This window comes from Sinocyclocheilus grahami, unplaced genomic scaffold (assembly GCF_001515645.1).
Source record: "Sinocyclocheilus grahami isolate Dianchi unplaced genomic scaffold, SAMN03320097.WGS_v1.1 scaffold4526.1, whole genome shotgun sequence".
Taxonomy (NCBI): Eukaryota; Metazoa; Chordata; class Actinopteri; order Cypriniformes; family Cyprinidae; genus Sinocyclocheilus; species Sinocyclocheilus grahami.
In genome coordinates this window covers 34299-34673 of record NW_015509445.1, presented here as the reverse complement: position 1 = coordinate 34673, position 375 = coordinate 34299, and positions in this window count along the sequence as shown.

Below are 375 nucleotides of genomic sequence, written 5' to 3'. Positions count from 1 at the left end.
GCACTGCAAAAAGCAGCAATTATACATTTTAATGCTGACAACCGTGTTATTAGCTTGTCATGTGGTAGGAAAAAAGTTTGAACACTATTGTTCCAATAAGCCACTTTGAAACTTTGCTGTTATTTTATTTTTTAATATAAGTTATGAACAGAACTGCGATATTTCAAACATACTGAAACACTTTAGCCGCAGAGCGGTGTTTCTGCGATGAGGGGAGCGGGAAATGGTAAACCCGGAGTGGAATGATTATTAAATGCTCGGAGCACGGAGGGGTTGTTGACGCTCCACTCCGCTCACGGACTGTCCTTCTACAGGATTCAATAACAGGTAACAGAATAACAGCTCACTACCAGTTACAAAAGACACTGTAACAGT